Genomic DNA, 19461 nt, shown 5'->3' with positions numbered 1-19461 from the left:
TAGTATATAGAAACACAACAGATTTCTGTATATTAATTTTGTATCCTTCAACTTTAATGAATTCATTTATCAGTTCTGGTAGTTTTTTTGGTGAAGCCTTTAGAGTTTTCTATATGTAGTATCATAACATCTGGAAATAGTAAAAGTTTTACTTCTTCCTTACCAATTTGGATGGCTTTTATTTCTTTTTCTTATCTGATTGGTACAGCTAGGATCTCCAATACTATGCAGAATAGCAGTGGTAAAAGTGGCATCTTTGTTTTTTTCTAGATCTTCAAGAAGACTCTTTCCCTTTTTTACCATTGAGTATGATGCTAGCTATGGGTTTTTCATATATGGCCTTCATTATGTTGAGATAACTCCCTCTAAACCCACTTTGTTGAGAGTTTTTTCATGAATGGATATTGTATTTTGTCTAATTTTTTTCTGCATATATTCAGATGATTTTTTTAATTCTTTCTCTTGTTAATGTGATATATCACATTGATTGATTTGCATATATTGAATCACTCTGCATCCCCAGAATAAATTCCACTTGATCAATATGAATAATCCTTTTAACATTGTTGAATTCCATTTGCTAATATTTTGTTGAGGATTTTTGCATCTATGTTCATTGGACTTGTTGATCTGTAGTTTTCTTTTCTGGGGAGATGTGGGTATGGGGAATGTCATTGTCCAGTTTTGGTATGAAGAGAACACTGGCCTCATAGAATGAATTTGGAAAGTTTTCCTTCCTCTTCTATTTTTTTTTGAATAATTTGAGAAGAATAGATATTAATTCTTCTTTAAGCGTTTGGTCAAATTTGCCTATAAAGCCATCTGTTCCTACACTTTTGTTTGTTGGAAGTTTTTTGATAGCCAATTCAATTTTGTTACTATATTTGGTCTGTTTAAGTTTTCTCTTTCTTTCTGATTCCGTTTTAGAAGATTGGATGTTTCTAGGAATTTGGCCACTTTTCTAGGTTGTCTGAATTGTTAATATAAATTTTTTAACAATATTCTTTTATAATTCTTTTGATTTCTATGGTATTTGTTGTTATTCCTCCTCCTCTGTTTCTGATTTTATTTATTTGAGTCCTGTCCCTTTAATTCTTGATGACTCTGGCTAAAGGTTTATCAATTTTGTCTAGCTTTTAAAAGAACCAGCTCTCGGTTTCACTGATCTTTTCCTTTTTTACTTTTTGGCTTTCATTTTTTTTTCCTGCTCTAATCTCTGTTATTTCCTTCTTTTCACTAGATTTGGACTTTGTCTGTTCTTCTTTTATTAGCTCCTTTAAATGTAACCTTAAGTTGTTTGAGATTTTTCTCATTTCTTGAGATAGGTCTATATTGCTATAAACTTCCTCTTAAAACAATTTTTGGACAAATATTTTGGACTGTTGTGTTTTCATTTTCATTTGTTTCCATATATTTTTTTATATTTACTTTGATTTCCTGATTGGCCCTTCCATTATTTAGTAACATGTTATTTAGTCTCCATGTATTTGTGTTCTTTCCAGATTTTTTTCTTCTTGTGGTTAATTTCCAGTTAGGTGGTGTTGTGGTCAGAGAAGATGCATGGTATGATTTCAATATTTTTGAATTTGTTAAGACTTGTTTTGTGGCCTAATATGTGATCTATTCTGGAGAATACTCCATGTACTCTTGAAAAGAGTGTGTATTCTATTGTTTTAGGATGTAAAATTTTGAGTATAGAAGTTAGATTCATCTGGTCCAATGTGTCATACAAAGCCACTGTTTCCTTATTGATTTTCTGTTTGAATGACCTATGCATTGATGTAAGTGGGGTGTTAATCCCCTTCTATTATTGTACTGCTGTCAATCTCTCCCATTATGTTTGTTAATATTTGCTTTATGTATTTAGGTGCTCCTGTATTGGGTGTATAGATATTTTAAATGGTTACATCCTCTTGTTAGATTGATCCCTTTATCATCATATAATGCCCTTCTTTGTCTCTTACTATATTCTTTGTTTTAAAATATATTTGGGGGGCAACTGGGTGACTCGGTTAAATGTCTGACTCTTCTGGTTTCAGTTCAGGTCGGGATCTCAGGGTCCTGGGAACAAGCCCCATTTCAGGCTCTGTGCTCAGTGCATAGTCTTCCTGTCCCTCTCCCTCCTCTGGCTCTCTCTCTCCACTCTATCCTTTTCTCTCTCTCTCTCTCTCAATCATTCAAATAAATAAATAAAACCTTAAAAATAATAAAGTATATTGTATCAATATAAGTACTATCATCCCAACTTGTTATCATTTCCATTTTCATAGAATATCTTTTTCCATCCCTTCACTTTTAGTCTGTATGTGTCTTTAGGTCTGAAGTGAGTCTCTTGTAGGCAATATATAGCTTGATTCTGGTTTTTTTATCCATTCAGTCATCCCATGTCTTTTGATCAGAGCATTGTCTATTTGCATTTAAAGTAATTATTGGGGCGCCTGGGTGGCTCAGTGGGTTAAAGCTTCTGCCTTCGGCTCAGGTCATGATCCCAGGGTCCTGGGATCGAGCCCCACATCGGGGCGTCTCTGCTCAGCAAGGAGCCTGCTTCCTCCTCTCTCTCTCTCTCTCTCTCTGCCTGCTTGTGATCTTTGTCAAATAAATAAATAAAATCTTTTTTTTTAAAAAGTAATTATTGAAATGTAAGTATTTTTGTCATTTTCTTATTTGTTTTCTGGTTGTTTTTGTAGTCCTTTGTTCCTTCTTTTCTTGCTCTCTTCTCTTGTGGTTTGATGACTTCTTTAGTGTTATGCTTTAATTCATTTCTCTTTACTTTTTATGCATCATCTATAGGTTTTTAATCTGTGGTTACCACTGGATTCATATATAACATCTTATGTGTATAACAGTCTGTATTAAGTTGATGGTTGCTTAAGTTTGAACATATCCTAAAAACATGAAATTTTTACTCCCTTTTCCATGTTTTCTGTATATGATGTCATATTTTACATCTTTTTATGTTGTGTATCCCTTGGCTATTTTTATACATATAATTGATTTTACTACTTTTGTGTTTTAACCTCCATACTGACTTTTTAGGTAATTAGTATAGTATCTTTAGTATATGTTTGCTTTGCTTTTACCTGAGCCATTCTTTCCTTTCATAATTTTCTTACCTCTAATTATTGCCTTTTCTTTCCACTTAAGGAATTCTTTTTAATATTTCTTATATGGCTGGTTTAGTAATGATGAACCCCTTTAATTGCTGTTTGTCTAGGAAATTCTTTGCCTTTCCTTTTATCTTTCCTTCTATTCTAAGTGATAACCTGGCTAGGTAGAGTATTCTTGGTTGCATATTTTTTCCATTTAGCCCCTCACATGTATCATGTTACTTAATTCGAGCCTGCAAAGCTACTGCTGAAAAATTAACTTGTAGCTTTAAGAGATTCCCTTATATGTCACTGTTTTCTTTTCTCTCACCATCTTTGAAATTCTCTCTTTATCATGATTTTTTGACATTTTAAATATTATGTGCCTTGGGTTCATTTTGTTAGTGGCTCTCTTTGATTCCAGAAAATAGAAAAAGACTCTTTTTTTTCTTAGATTAGAAAAAGGTTTTTTTTTAGATTTATTTATTTATTTATTTCACACAGAGAGAGAGAGATCACAAGTAGGCAGAGAGCTAGGCAGAGAGAGAGAAGAGAAAGCAGGCTCCCTGCTGAGCAGAGAGCCCAATGCGGGGCTCAATCCCAGGACCCTGGGATCATGACCTGAGCCAAAGGCAGAGGCTTATCGCACTGAGCCACCCAGGCGCCCCAGATTAGAAAAAGGTTTTAGCTGTTATTTCTTTGTGTAAGTTTTCTGCCCCTTTCTCTCTCTTCTCCTTCTGGGATTCCTAGAGTATGAATGTTACTATGCTTGATGATGTCTCAGCATTCACTTAACCTATTATTATTTTGTATGTATTATGTATGTATATATGTATTTAGCTATTAAGCCTGGGTGCTTTCCATTACCCTGTTTTCCAGATCACTAATGCATTCCTCTGCATCCTCTAATCTACTATTGATTCCCTCTGTTGTATTCTTCATTTCAGTTATTGAATTCTTCAGCTCTGACTTGACTCTTTTTTATATTTTCCATCTCTTTGTTGTAGTTCTCACTGGGTTCATCCAGTTTTTGCTCAAGTCCAGTGATTATGGCCATTCTTTTGAACTCTTTATCAAGTATATTGCTATCTCCATTTCATTTGCTTTTTCACTGTGATTTTTGTCTTTTCTTTCCTTTGGGACATATTTCTCTATCTCCTCATTTTGTCTAACTCTCTGTGGTTGTCTCTGTACTATGTAGGTTGGCTGTATCTCCTGGTCTTGAAAGTATTGGCCTTGTGTAGAAGAGGTTTGTGGTGTCCGTGGTGCAGTCCACACCCTGGTCACCAGAACCCGGCACTATAAGGGTGTACCCTGTATGGTCTGCGTGCACCCTCCTATTGTGACTGAGTTGTGATTGCATTCAGCCCAGCTGGCTGCAGTGACCAACTTTGTCTGCTGTGAGCACAATGGGGAGGGTTTGTTCCCCGTGTTATTGAGAGACCTGGCTATAGCTGCTATAGACTTTTGGGCAGAACTGGCAGTCAGCCTATCTGCCTGTAATTAGCCTCTCTGCGACAGCTGCAGATGTATCAAAGGGCTCGCTCCCTAAGCAGCCAGTTAGAGACCCAGCTATAGGAATTGTAGGCCCACTGCTGTGTGACAGTTATCTGCCCCACTCTCCAGGGCAGAAGTCACTTTGGAGGGATGCCTGCCAAGGAGGGAAGGTGCATAGAAAAATCTTCAGGGGAATGCCAGGGTGGGCACTTGATTCTCACAAAGTAGATAGAAAATGTTAGCACTGGACCCTGTAAGCATTGGCTATCTAGGACAAAGGAGAGGAATAATAATGGAACCCACCAGCACTTTTGTTCCCAGAGAAATCTCCTGCAGATCCAGGCCTTTCCAGCAAAAATTCTCAGATTAGTCAATAAATTTCATTTGCGTGTACTCCAGGTGCTTTTCAAATTGCTTCTTCTGTGCCGTGCCTCAGGATGAGTTATTTAGTATGCTGTATCATTAAGGGCAGGGACTCCATTTCCTATTACCTTCTGGAAGTCCTGGAGTTATTCCCACTGATTTTTAAAGTTCCCAGTTAAACTTCACTGGTTTTCAAAGCCAGATGTCATGGGGGCTCATCATCCTACTGCAAGCCCCTAGTTCTGGGGTGCCCAGTGTGGGATCTGATCCTCTAGCTTCTCCATGCTTGTGATGTCCCTCCCATTTATGGTTAGCCATGCTGGGGATTTGGTTCCCAGCCATCTCTCTGCCCCTTCTACCATTTTCAATGTGGCCTTCTCTCTATGACTAGCTGTGCAAGGTCTCTGCTAGGCTTCAGATTGTTTTCAGAGTTAGTCATATAAATGTAGTAGTCACTTCAGCGTGTCCATGGAACAAAGTGAGCTCAGGATCCTCTTACTCCACCATCTTTTCTAGATGAGCACCATTTTGTGCCGTTTTTAGCTTTACCACTACTTTCACCTTTTCTTCTATTCTGTCATTTATTAATTCATTCTATTTATTGAGTGCCTATTAACGTTCCAGGCACTGTGCTGGACACATGGAATATATAACCCAATGGGGGAGATAGAAGTTGCTCTCTTCACAAAACTTCCTGCCCACATGGAATATATAACCCAATGGGGGAGATAGAAGAAGAGAATTAACATAAACAAATACAGAAGTATAATTTGCCATATGTGCTGTAAAGAACATGCATAAGATGCAGTGATAGAAAATAATGAGGGGTTAAGGGAAGAGTGGACATGTCTACTTAGTGTTTAGGGGAAGCCTCTGATCTAGTTTAAGGTAACACTAGCAGCTGCTGTAACAGATAAACTAGAAAACATTTGTGGTTTAACATAATAAATTTTTATTTCTCACTCACATATAATCCAACCAGTTGTTAACTAGTCAGCCTTCCACATGGTGTTTCAGAGACCCAGGCTCCTTTCATCCCTTGTCTCTATCATCTCCTAAAACCTCAGAATCTTTTTTTTTTTTTAATTCACTGGATGCAGAGAGGATAGATAAGCCAAGGCCGTTTTTTAAGTCCTTTAGCACTGAAACGGCCACATCACTTCTGCACATATCCCACCAATGAAAAGTGGCCATATGTCCTCATCCAGATGCAAGGGGAAATGGGAAATGTAGTCTGTAACTGATCAGCCACTTCCCTGAGACAACTACACACTATGGAAGGGAAACAGATGTTGGCATCTGTGCCCTCACACCCCTCTGAGGAAAAGATAACTAAAGAAGAGATCTGGAGCCCCTGGGTGGCTCAGTCAGTTAAGTGTCTACCTTTGGCTCAGGTCATGGTCCAGGGCCCTGGGATGGAGCCCTGCATCAGACTCCCTGCTCCACAGGGAGCCTGCTTCTCCTTCTCTCCCTCTTACCACTCCCTGTGCTTGTATTTTCTTTCTCTCTCTCTCTCTCGCTCGCTCGCTCTGTCAAATAAATAAATAAAATCTTCTTTAAAAATAAATAAAAAAGGAAGGGGTCTAAAGGATAGCAAGAGGTCAGACTTGAAAGCTGTGGGAGGGTGGGTTGAGCCAGAAGGAACTAAATATTGGAAAGCCAAACTCTCGACAGAAAGAGCCTTTTGTGTTCTAAGATCAGAAAGAAGGGACTGAAGTGAAGTAGGCAGGAAAAATAGAGGAATTTCCTGACGTTAAGGCAGAAAAGGAGACAGATGTGTGGGCTAGGATAAGCCACACTAAGGAGTTTGGGACTTTTTTATCAAGATATCCGAATATTTTTATAATTCTTGGATAATAATCTTACTCAAGCTATTTTCAAAATTATTTCTCTACAAGTCATGAGAAGATTGGCAAGAGGTAAGAAGTAAGGTTGAGAGACTTGAAATGACTCCTTTATTGTCTAAGCCAAAGGTGGTTGTGGATGGAGCAAATGTAGCGATCATGATGGAAAGAACAGAATCTGGCAACCCCAACAAGCAGTAGTTCATTTGCTTGACCAAACATGCACAACTCACTCATCTGACATGAAGTATATGGCATATGGGTAGCTCCTAGACCTTGCATTTTGGCAACAGTCTGACACATGTAGTGGTCCTGGGAAGGGGAGGCCCCCTAGACGAGGATAAATGAAGGAAGAGACACCAGCATCCTACTACTCACATTTGCGAAGAAATTCTAGATGATAGGGAGTTTAGCACATAAATATTGGCAAACTAGAATGACAAACTATATTTGACTGCCCTTGTGATCATGGACATGAACGCAAGCAAATAATAATAATCTGTGTTTCCAGATCAGCCCTATTTATTTGGTATTTATTGGGCTTAAGCAGGAGAATGCTTTCCCTTCGTCTAGACTTTCAGTCTACTGCTGTGGGTGAGAATTTAAAATGTTAAGGGATGGGTAGCCTTTATTTGATCTGAGACTCCGGTTTGAAAAGTGAAAATGTTAGGGTTCCTTTCACACATCAAAATACCACGTTAGACAAATCTGAGTATCAAAGGATCTGAGAAAAGAAGGTGAACATGATTCCCAATTTAAGGCATCAGTGGAAGTTGCTCTCTTCACAAAACCCAGGGTGCTGTTCTCCCGACTTACCTGGAGCATTATCTATAAGCTTAGCTGCGTCTGATGAATTTTCTGAGGAAAGAAACCAATCCCTAGACTCTTTTAGAAACCCACAGATAAGGGGTGTGCTAGTGCTTCAGTGTAGTTCTGGTGTTTTTTACATAACCCAGGACTCTACATGCTGTGTGCACGGTGTTTTGCAAGAACACAGAAGATTCATTTCTGCCTTAAAGGGCTAAGATACAGGTGATTTTTCAAAAGAGCTCCTTACTTGACAAAGGATTAGGATAACTGGTATGAGTGAAAATAAGGTGAATGGAGGGCTTTACCCAAGGCAGGCAGCGCATTGTCTGCCATAGAAGGGATCCATTCATAGAATTAGGTCTAATGACAGGAAAAAGAGCCCAACATGAAATTATACTAATAAGGAAAGAAAAACCATCATAATTTCTGAAAACCCAGCTCACTGCAAAGTGAGGCTTGATAAGCCCTTTTGTGGAAATTCTGGATGATTCTACTAGACTTCCTCACTTAAATAGTATTAATGATATGAATACTTAAAGGAATACTTTGGCAATTTTCATTAAAGCTTTTGAAGAGGATTAAAGCCACCAGTGGGTGGACAGGGGCAGATTCTGATTAAAAGGAATGTTTAATCAGTTTTTTATCCAGCTTCTTGGCTACATGGGCCTCCGTCGTTTTGCAAGAACCTTTGTTGAGCTGTTTTGGGAACAGACTGACTTGCCAAGCACAATTAATAACTGTGAAGGGTTGGAAAACATAAGCATTCCTCTCTGCAGTTTCCAAACCCCAAGCATAAAGAAAAGACATTTTTAAAAATAAGAGGAAAGGACAACCTCATTGCCTGCATGTGCAAAGGTACTATTGTGTCCTAGCACTTTTCCCAGGAAGCAGATGATCGAGATTGCCTTGCCAGCACTGCACACGTCCCAGTGGGATGCTCTGGCGGGGTGTTAAGCCCCTCCGAGCCACAACTTTCATTTCTACAAAACGAAGGTGTTGGAATAAATGACCTCTAAATTGCCTCTTTTCTGTTGTAACGTGGAGCCTCTCCGACACAGTAATGGATTGGAAGCTTCACGTCGAGTGGGCAAAGACAACAGAAAGCACCGGTTAGGAAGGTCATGGAAGACACTGACAGATTTGGAGGTTTTTGCCCGTGTCCCTCTTGATGGGGAAGCCACATGCCAAGTGCCGAGCTTCCACCCACAGATCTAAGCTCATTCCACACTCAGAGCTCCAACCAACATTAATGGGACCTGAGCGCACACATCAATGCTGGGAGCAGTGGCTGCGGCAAAAACCCCAGAATGGAGCCAAAAGGAAAACTATGGCTGTAATTTAAAGCTGGCCTTTTGAGCAGACAGAACTTGATTTTCAAAGGAATAAAATGTCTTGATGTTTATGGTCTCCCTCAGAACACTCAGGCTTTACCGTATGGGGGCGGGGGGATAGAATTAGAAACATTGTTTTTAGTGAATTAACTCTTTCCAAATGATGGTCTCAAAGAACAAAAGAGTCTCCCATGGTCTCCCAGGGTTTCTCTCTTCACTGTGTGGCTTGTCTCATGGCATGTTGATCATCAGGGATGCAATGCAACAGAAGAGATGCAGAACCATTTTTAAATAATCATTTTCATTTGTTTTCGGTAAATAGCATTTACAGAATTAGTAGCAGCCTGGCACAGAGCTTTGTAAATCAGTCAAGAAATCATTTAGATTGCCTTTACAGTTTTTGATAAAAATTAATTTGATTATCAGCTGGATATCATCGGCACACAAGATGCTCAGTATATAGAATATGATAGGAGAAGCTGAGGCAGAATAGTAATAGCATTTCAAGCATTCTGGGGTGGAATGTAATTTAAATGGATAGTGGGGAGGACAGAATACATACCATACAGAATAAAGTTCTGCTAAAAGACATTACTAGTTTATCTGAATACCCAAAATAGGCCATTTTCAATTTACCGTTTTTAAAATGTCCTTAATTTCTTCCTTTGAATGCAGCAGCAATGGTAAATAACATTATTTATTAAGTGCTTCTGTTTGGCGATACTGTTTTACATATTCCATTTAGTCATTCGGCAAATGGTTACTGAGCATTGACTCCTTGCCCCACACAGTATGAGGTGATAGGGATCGAATGGTAGAATCCTACCCTATCTGGAAGCGGAGGCAGAAACTGAATAAACACACTCATTCATACATGATTACAGACTGTGAACAGTGTGATTTTTGTTTTAAATAAAAAAATTTTAAGATTTTATCTATTTATTTGACAGAGAGAGAGAGCACAAGCAGGGGGAGCAACAGGCAGAGGGAGAGGGAGCAGCAGGCTCCTGACGGAGCAGGGAGCCCGATGCGGGGCTCGATTCCAGAACCCTGAGATCATGACCTGAGCTGAAGGCAGATGCTTTACCAACTGAGCTACCCAGGTGCCCCCCTGTGTGATTTTTTTTTTTTTTTTAATTAAGATGCTCAAGGAGAACGTAACTAAAAGAGAGAGAAGGGAAATCCTCACTGTGAAAATGTCATTTGAGTCCACACCTGAAAGTCGTCCATCTGGCAGCTAGTGGGAGGACAAGCGCTGCAGAGAAGTGATCTTGGGCAAAAGCTTCCGGGAGTAAATACTATCCCTATCCCTATTTAACAAAGGGGTCAGCTAAAGCTTACAGAAATTAACCAACTTTGCCTAAGGCAATGCAGCTAGTAAGTTGCAACAAGCAAGGAGTCAAAGGCACAAGCAATACCAGAACTCTAATAACAAAGGGCCCCTGGAAATTAACAACAATTCATTCTTTATTATCACAGGGGTGAATTCATCACATCTCTTGCTTCAGATCAAAGGCGTCTTCTCTGAAGGTATCGGAAACAAAACTTCTTCCTTCATGTATCGCATCCTACAATGCCTGGGCAAATCGTTATTGTCATTATTATTATTTGGCTCCCTCAGAATCTCCAGGCATTGGAGTGCTGCCAATGACAGGAGATAGGAGGTTCACTGAACCAGAAGAATCATACCATAAATCCTGATGCCATTTTGAGAACAGTAAAAAGCAAACAACCCATTACATTATAGAGCAAGAAGATGAACAAATATCACCTTCCCCCTGAATATCAGTATGAAGTGCATTAGATAAACAGAAGGCTGACCGTGCAATACCAAGGGCACAGAGAACTACTGACGGAAAACAGGTGAACAAAATTAATCGCACTCTCTCGACTGGATAGCCCAGGTTCCCCAGTAGCTGTTTGTGGAGCTGTTGGAGACATCTGCCCAGGTTCCACTCCTGACCAACCTCTGTTTCTACTCTTTTTTTCCTAAGTAGCATCTCAAAAGTAAATAAGTCATTAATTCAAGAGTCTCTCCAAAATCATACAGTCAAGTTTAGAGCAGAGAATGGAACTCAGCGATACTGATAGGACTGGATCTGTGCCAGGTACCTTTCAAGGTAATTTTCAAAACAGGTAGACTCCTTCCTGACTCTCATACGGATATAAAACAAACATATATTGAAGATTTTATTTAACTCATTATTCATTGAGGGAGTTAGCAAGATGGAAAAACTGATTCAAATGAGAACCCAAAGAAGAGACATATTTATAGGCCAGAAATACTAATGTTTGTGTGCAGATGGAGCCAAAACTATTCTCTTTCACAGTAGAGAACAGTCAGTTGAGTTTCTGCTGGATAGGACAGAATTCGCCTGTGTAAATGTTGCCCTGTAGACTAGGGAAACCTCCCGGCCCAGCGACCTCCTTCCAGTCTATCCCCTGGAGGTCGCCAGAGGGACTTCATCTTGTCACCAGAAAAGAATACAAGGCCAGACCAGACAGTGGCTGAGGGGTGCAAGTGAGTCCGTTAAATGAGAGAGAGCTCACTCTCTAGATGTGAGAAGGGGAAGCTGCATGCCCTACTCTATCTTTTATTGGCAGCTGTTAACTAGGGGGAGGAATATTTATTATTCAGGGAGGGGATGTTGTTGGTAGCAGGGATTTGTGCCTTTTCTCCATTACTTGGTCAGGGTGTCCAGCCTTCTTTGTCTTAGGCCCATCTAGTTTGATCTGGCTTTCTTGTGGCTTTGTTTTTGGAGTGCTTCAGAGGAGGTCAGGGGGAGATATCTGTCTTTCCCAACGGCTGACTCTGACTCCATCTTTGCTGGCCTCCAGGCATCCTGTTCAAACCTAACCAGCTGCTTACTCCAACATCTATGCAAGAATTATTTTGCATTGCCTTCCGTTATCTATACAGAATGGCAAAATGGCACAAAGACGATGGAAGTCTAGAATTGGGTAACCCTGGGGATGTGCTCTAGAAGGTGCGTGGTTTTCCATGGAAGCACCGAGTCTCCTACACACAGATAAGATAACCACCACGGACCTTGCCATTGGATCCCTGCATAATGTACGGATAAAGAAAACTTGAAAATAAGAGACTTAATTCTCACTGTGGAAAATAAAAAAGCATCCCCTTTCCTTTTTCTTAGAGCACTGACTTTAGAAAACTTAAAATTGTAAGTATTTTCTTCTCTCTTTGAGATCTCCAAATCTTTTTGAAAACTAGATTGACCTTTTGTCACCTTTATGACCCAGGAATGTCTTTCTCAAGGACAGAGGGGCCATCTTTCTGAAAATGCAAACATCAAAGGAGAGAGCACTCCTGTTTCTGTGAGAGGCAAAGATGCAAAACTACCTCTTGTCATAAAAATACTCGATTTTCTCTAGATAAAGCCAATTAGGAAACACAGGGATTGCCCCAATTACAAAATAAAGTTAAGATGAACTGTGTGTGACCAAGGGTACTATCAAGTCCTCTTACTTGAGGACTAGCTAGTGTTTACCTTGAGACTGTGTATGAAATAGGTTGTGTCTGCTTGGCTATATTTGAGGGTGAGGTTCCTTTTGTCTTTGCAATCCCTTGGCAGATTGCACGATGCACATCAAAGTCTGGCTCAATATTTAACAATAAATCCATTTTCTTTCTCTGCTACTTTTGTGAAGGTTTTCTAGGTCGGAAGAAAGATTTTGTTTTTAGTTCCATTTGCCCAGTAGTAATGTCCCAAGTGTACCATGAATCCCAGAAGCATTCAGCCAGATAAAAATCCTAGGAACCAAATCACTTGCTTCTGTTGGTCATTTCCTCCTTGCCTCTAGACACAATGAGGACCTTTTGCAATCAACAAAAGAGGACTGAACAAATTGCCCCCATGCCAAGCATCCAGTGGGCCATCAGTAATGCATGTGGGTTGATGTAGGCAATCAGGAGGCCTGCGGACAAAAGGAGGCCCAGGAAAAGGGGAAATGTTGGAAACAAAGATGGCATCCCTTGATTATTGTTACTGTCATCTCTGAGCATGGAAGGTTGGCTCCCCGAATACCACTAGCACATCGTGTTGACAACGTTGTGATAGGCAATGTATGTATCACAGCATGTGATAGACAAAGCTGAGTTCATTGCTTACCATGATTAAGAAAGAAAACCATCTATGGGGCACCTGGGTGGCTCAGTGGGTTAAAGAGGGAAAACCATCTAGCAGTGCTTGGGCAGCATTCTAAGATGTGAGACGGTAAGGTCAGACTGCATTAAAAATTGGAAGATTGATTTAAGGCAGGTCTTTCAAGGGAGGTTAAGGGGAAAACTTGGGGGTCTGAGTAGGATTGGGTAAGGATTACAATATAATAGTCCAGGACTGGAGGAAACAGTAAGGTCAGGATTTTGAGGGGAGAGATTTAAAAACTCTTAAGGCTTGTCTGTCTGTTGATGTTTTCCACTGAGGATCTGATGCGTCTTTGGAGAAATTCCTATAAAGAACATTCAGATCATTTGCCCAAAGAGTGAAGTTCTGCTACTGAAGACAGAGGGATGGCATAAAGTAACATTAATGTACACAGTAAGGCATGGCTTTAATTCTCAGGCTGAATGTGGGGGTAAGAGGCTTTTGATTATTAAAAGCTTAAGCCAAAACTCAGATGTGTAGGAAATAATCTTTTAATTTTTCTCTAACTCAGCTTATTTTCTATTTTGGATCCTGTTAAGTTTTTAATATCCATATTTATTAATATTATCCTGAATACACACATGAGGTTTCTGGAGCAGAGCAGATTATCCACGAACAACAAAAAGTACAGGAAGATTTATTTTCCCACAGGCCCTGATTATCCTGGAAAACCCATCTCAGCCCATTAGGGTCCTTCATGCCTCTTTCCTCAGGACTGTAGCTAGGTTTCAGGGGCTCTCAGAGTACAAGGCAAGGGGAGGGAGCCCTTTCTGGTTCTCTGTGCCATCTGTTCTCCCTGGGGCCTTTCCATCTGGCTCTTGGTCATCAATCCATCATTTACCCTTAAGGTATCCCTTCTTCCTCTTACCTGGTATGTTCACCTGGCAGCAACTCTCTCTCTCTCACCTCTGTGCTTTGGGCTAAGGGACAACTGAGGCTTTGGATGGTCATCTCTGAGGCTTTCCAACAGGCCCTCTGGATCTGGACTCAACTACCTCCCCATGTCTTCTATCTCCCCACAGATCTATCCAGGGAACATGGTACAAGGCTCCTGGGTATGAGAGATAGCCCATCTCTCATCTCTTTGCCTCTATTCAGCTCGTACAACCCAAGAAATCTTAAAAGATGGGGGAAACCCTTGTTGTTCTCAAACATTCCATCTAAGTCTCTCCACTCCTCTGTACTAGGCTTTCTCAACCATATTCCCCCCATTAACATGATAATTCTTTGCAGCATGGGGCTTGTCCTGTGGATTGTAGGATGTTGCTAATATATTGTGAGCTAATACTTAGCGACATCCTACATGTATCCATTGGATACCCCCTGGCTGTGACAACCAGAGAGGCAAAATGTTTCTTTCAGGGAGAAAAATAGCCCCATGTCAAAAATCATTATCTTAAAAGCTTGACTTTTCATGAAACAAGCACCAGGAGGAAAGTCTGAGTGTTTCCCTCCTGCTTGCCTCATGTCTCCCCCTGAGACCCTGAACTCAGGAAAGCCTCCCTGTGTGATGGAGCAAGGCAAAATGAAAGCAAATTTGGTGGACGGAGAACACAGATAAATATTTCATAATAGTATCTCTTCACCAGAATGCTCTATCTCAGTGCTACTCGTCATCTGGTGGCTCATTAAAAATGCAGAATCTCAGGCTCCACCCCGTAATTACTAAATGAGAGTCTTGGTTGTATATCAGCAAACTCCCTGGGTGATTCGTATGCCATGGAGTCATAAAGGAAGACCATCCAGATGAGCACAAGCAGAGGCTTACTATTCAGAACTGGCTATTGCAAAGGAATCTGCCACCCATTGGCAAAGACTCAAAGGCAGGCAGAGGGATGGGAAAGCTTTACAGAGGGTAAAACAGAAGGCTTCAGATGTACCCTGCTTGGAGGTTCTAAAAGTAAGGAAGCTGAAGGAAGCTAACTAGACGTGTGACATCCTATGAGATCAGTTTGGGAATCTATTTCATTTCCTCTGGTGGGTCCCAAGTTGAGAGCAGGGATAAAAATTAGCAAAGCTGGTAGTGATCAACCAAACCCTCACGGCTCTGGGCAAATAGTTGTAAGTAAGGGTTGTGGTTTGGCTTCCCAGGCTGGGTGCTGCACAGGTTGTGGGTCAGGTTCTGTTGTCATAGATAGTCTGGCAATTGTCTGTCTGTCTCTATCATCTCTCAGCCACTAAACCTTGAGAATTAGTGCCCTTTCCAAAATACCTGGCTGAGCCAAGGGTTAAAGATTTGAAGAAGGTGCCTTCTGGAGGTAAACTGTGGCTGACAGTTCAGCAGAGGAACAGAACATGAAAACTACCTGCCACACAAGCCACACTGAGGCAGAGGCCCACGAGGGTGGTCAAGACAAGGTGTCCTGAGAACAGGGGGATGGGAGGAAGTCCCCCTGACGGGGAGATGAGGGAAGGCTCCCAGAGGATGCAGTGTATGGGGAACCTTGAAGGATCAGTGGGATTTCAAAACAAAAAAGCTGAACTAATAGGAAACTGCTACTTCTGAAAAAAATATATATTTTTAGTCAAGGGAGAGCGTCTTCAGGGCTCAGAACTAAAATCTGGTCTCTTGAGATTGCAGGGAAGGGATTGTACCTACAATTTTCCTAGCAACCCACCTCTTAGATTTTGCTGTATCTGTCTTTGTACCAGAAAAGACAGTAAGGCCAGGGCCAATTACAGACTGATGTGTGTCCAGAAGCAAATGGCCTCGCCTTCCGGCCAGGAGCGTCTCTGCCCCTGCGCTGCCCTTAAAGACTAAAGACACTCAAATAGCAGCAAGGTGTAGCAGAAGGAAGCCTGGGAAAGCGCCAAATCCTGGAAGGAGAGGGAAAGAAGGTTGGCATTGTGTGAATAACTTGAGCAGCGTGGAGAGGGACAAAGAGGACAGACAAAGTGGGGACAAAACGGGTCAGAATGAAGAACTGATACAACTCAGGGACAAAAAGAAGATGCAAAATGTAGGAGGTTGAATGAGGAAGGAAGGTCCAGAAAGAACGAGCCTTTCTGGAGAAGCCATTGTGGCCCCAGGAGGAAGAAGAGGGCAAAGCCTCCACGGGGATAAGGAAGGGGTGATGAACGACTTTGTACCACTGGGATTACAGAAAAATGGAAGAGCAGAGTGATCATGTCTAGAGGGTTATAGTCCCTCATGTGTGGGAATTCCTAATGCCCAGAGTCTGTTAATGGCCCATCCCCACCCTTCTGGCCCAGAGTTGGGAACCCACTGGTTGGAGCTGCCTAGTGAGTCCCAGAGCAGGGCAGAAGGGGGAAGAGCTCAAGACTCTCTGCACAGGGAGGTGCCCAGGGCTTGCTTCCTTCCCAGGGAGCAAGGCAGTTATAGCGGCCTGTCTCTGCTCATCCGCCTTCCAGAGCTAATAGTTCCTCTACCCTTCCCCTCTTTCATTCCCAGTGCTCCACTCTTATCTTTATGATACGAGGAAAGCAAGCGGGGATACAACTAATCTTCTAAGCTCTCTTGTTCTCCAAGAGATGTTAAAGACACATCCTCCTAGATTTTAATCAAAGTCCAAATATGACTATTCCCTCAAATCCACAACATTTTCTCCTACTTCCTTTCTCAACTGAAAAATTCTGTTTCCAATTAATTTTCTCAGTATGTATCCTGAGGCAAGGAAACCTAGGCAGGCACAAGTATCTCTGAGAGAACCAGCCCTCCGCTCAAGGGTAAAGTAAGTGTAGTTCGTCCTTCTATGAGGGAAAACTAAGAAAGGAAATTCATATCTGATGGCAGCTGTTATTTGGCAGTCACTGAGATAAGTACCTCTATATAAATTTGTACTTAATTTGAGTAACAACACTAGGAAGTTGGCCCCGTGATCCAGGATTGACAGCGAAAACACTGAGGCTAAGGTGTTAGCAAACCAAGTCACTCCTTCAGTAAGCAGAGAAACCGAGGCCCAAACTCTGCCACTGGACCTCGGTCTTCTGCTCCCTTTGCCTTCATGACAACTTATCTCTGCCCACCGAGGAGCTTAGTTTCATGATGTCTCCTTCAATTCCCATAGAACCTTGCCTTTTGAAAAGAATTTGTTGCCGATCATTTAACACTGAATCTATTTTCTAGAGAACATTGGTACTCTGAATCATGGGTTCCATAGGCAAGTAAATGTGGAAAGCACTGGACTAAACAAATGTAAACATAAATGTTTACTGCAGGACTTTCTCAGAACCTTGATCGTGGTTGTGGACACTGTGAAATAAGAAGTGGATATGGTGGTATCCTGGCATGGGGTGAGGCAAGATAATGCAGTGGGTTCCGCTCCCAGTGTCTGGGGCCAGATCAGTTAGGTTCCAATCCCAGATCTGGGCAAGTTACCAGGCTTCCTATGCTTTATAAAATGGAGATAATAATATAATTTACCTCTTAGATGGGTTTGTTATTAAGGTTAAGTGAAATGATACATATCAAGTATCTTTAGATTAAAACCTGGGTGAAAGCCATGAAAATACACCTCTCAGACATCCCGCTGCAGGGAGCGAAGTTGGCTGATGGCCCCAGCTGCCCGCCCTCTGGATCCCCCTCTGAGTTGATGTAGACATCACATTTTCTCTCTAGCAGGGCACTGTGTGGGTCCCAGAGGAAGCCCATTCCCGTGGGACATGGAACTTCTCCAGCAGGTGACTTCAGCTCGAGAGCCCCTCGTGCTCGCTGAAACTGTCCCCGCCCCACTCCACAGCCCGAGACTCTTCCTGCCTAATCCTCCTTTCTCCCTCTGTGTTCCCGCCTGCGCCGGCTTCTTCGCTTTTATTCTTCAGCTGTTTGCCTAATAAATCTCTCGCATTTCTAATCCCATGTTGGCATCTGTTTCCTGGAAGACCTGAACCGACCTGGGCTTACCCTGAGACACAGTCCCCTGAAGTGAGTTAGCGCACGGAGTCCCTTACTCAGGAAGCTACTCAAGCGACACATCCTGTGCAATGCATTTTGGGAAATTAGTGACTATATCGAGTTGAGTTTGCCTGTAGGTGGAGACATTTTAGGCATTTGTTACCAGGGAGGGAAGAAAGGGGGCATAAGGGCAGGAGGATCCTCAAGTTAATCTGAAGTCAAATTGCATACCAACGAACTACCCAAGCCAGCACATATTACTGGCTCTAGCTGGCACAGCAAATAGATTCTGCTGGGACTCGCAGACACAAAATAATCTGTGAAACTCTAAATTCACTTCCCACCATAGAACACCATGGATGTGAATTTAACTCCATGAGAACCCAATTTGCCCTGGAGAGGGCGGGGGGGGGGGGGGGGGGGGGGGGGGGGGACTGGAGAACACCAGCCCTCAGTACTGCCATTCAGCAGTGCCCTCACTCACTTCCCAAAGAAGGATTGGGTTGTCAGTAAGCACTGGTTCCATTCCCAGGTGCCAAGGATTATCTGACACAACAGTCAGATGTAGAAACAACTTCAACCCATGCGATGAAGGTCGTAAGGGAGTGTCAGATGCTACAGGAGCACAGAGGAGAAAGAACTTGACTTTGCCTAACACTGAGGAGGAGTCTTTCAGGGTGGCAATGAGTAAAGGGCATTCCAGGTGGACAGAACACCTTGCGAAAGAAAGAGCACACCTTGCTCGGAAAGCTCACCCTAATCTTAGTGTCTAGAATGAGAGCCTGGGGTGGGAGGAGACTATAAGGACAGGCAGAGGGCAGACCCCAGTGGGCATCCCCCTAGCACACTGAGGACTATGTGCAACCCTAGGGTCCCTAGCCGGATGGCATGAAACAAAAGGATGAGACGTCGGAAGGTGATGTCAATGAGGATATGCAGATACCACCACTAGAAGAATTCACTGGGAAAAAAATGTAAAAACCTGTTGTCTATATATATATATATATATATATATATATATATATATATTTTTTTTTTTTTTTTTTTAAGTAGTCTCCATACCCTGTGCAGAGGGCGCCATGGGGCTTGAACTCATGACACTGAGATCAAGACCTGAGCTGAGAACAAGAGTCAGGTACTTAACTGATTAAGCCACCCAGGTGTCCCTGTGGCTGGTATTTCTTAAATTTGCACATATGCATGGTCTAGACCAACAGCAATGCATTCACCTGTGTATCAAAAATAAAATAAAGGTTTCTCATATGAAAAAAAAGAAAATCAAAACAAAGATTGGGCCCTTGCCCATGCAGAAGAGGCAAAGAGCTGTGCCGTCCATCTTGCAATGAAGCCCCAGACACTCAGTATGAGGAGCTGGAAACCTCCCTTGAGGGAGCTGGGCCCAAACTGGTATCTGCAGGGCCCAATCAGTTCATGCTATGGGTGTAATAAAGCCAGGAATGGAGCACGTGAGCATTTACACAGGAACACATGTGTGTTACTGTTTTGTCCCCA

The sequence above is a fragment of the Mustela putorius genome, unplaced genomic scaffold (genome assembly GCF_011764305.1).
Source record: "Mustela putorius furo isolate JIRA1106 unplaced genomic scaffold, ASM1176430v1.1 tig00000281_pilon_pilon_pilon, whole genome shotgun sequence".
Lineage (NCBI taxonomy): Eukaryota > Metazoa > Chordata > Mammalia > Carnivora > Mustelidae > Mustela > Mustela putorius.
The sequence above is the reverse complement of the archived record's forward strand: the minus strand, read 5'-3'. Positions refer to the sequence as shown.